The sequence below is a fragment of the Arachis duranensis genome, chromosome 1 (genome assembly GCF_000817695.3).
Source record: "Arachis duranensis cultivar V14167 chromosome 1, aradu.V14167.gnm2.J7QH, whole genome shotgun sequence".
Lineage (NCBI taxonomy): Eukaryota > Viridiplantae > Streptophyta > Magnoliopsida > Fabales > Fabaceae > Arachis > Arachis duranensis.
This window is the reverse complement of record NC_029772.3, coordinates 51,087,921-51,088,778: the sequence shown is the minus strand read 5'-3', so window position 1 is coordinate 51,088,778 and position 858 is coordinate 51,087,921.

The window sequence follows — 858 nt, the reverse complement described above, 5'->3', positions numbered from 1 at the left end:
GGAGGTGGAAGCTTTTGTCTTCCCTTTTCCTTTTCTAGAGGTTTCTCCGGCCTTAGGTGCCATCAATGGTTATGGAAAAACAAAAAAGCTATGCTTTTACCACACCAAACTTAGAGTATTGCTTGCCCTCGAGCAAAAGAAGAAAGAATATATGAAGAAGAAGAAGATATGGAGGAGAGGAAGAGAGGGTTGTATTTCGGCCAAGGAGGAGAAGAGAAGGTTGTGTTGTGTGAAAATGAAGAAGAATGGAGGGGTTTATATAGTGGAGGGAGAGGGGTTGAGGTTCAGCCATATTGGGTGGGTTGGGTGGGAAAAGGGATTTTGAATTTTGAAGGTAGGTGGGGGTTATAGGGAAGAGTAGATAGATGTGAGTGGTGAAGAGGTGATGGGGAAGGTAGATTGAGGTGATTGGTGAAGGGTTTTTGGGGAAGAGTGTTATTGGATTGTGTGAAAAGGAGAGAAGGTGAGTTGAGATAGGTGGGGATCCTATGGGGTCCACAGATCCTGAGGTGTCAAGGATTATCATCCCTGTACCAATGAGGCGTGTAAAATGCCCTCTGCATGCAATCCTGGCGTTCAACGCCAGATTGATGCTTGTTTCTGGTGTTGAACGCCAGCTTCATGATTGTTTTGGGCGTTCAACGCCCATTTGCAGCATGTTTCTGGCGTTGAACGCCAGTTCCATGCTTGTTTCTGGCGTTCAGTGCCAGCTTTCCTCAGAGTGTATTCCTGGCGTTTAAATGCCAGGATGCTGCTTGTTTCTGGCGTTCAACTCCAGATCCATGCTCTGTTCTGGCGTTGAACGCCAGCTAGATGCTCCTTACTGGCGTTTAAACGCCAGTAAGCCCTTCCTCAAGG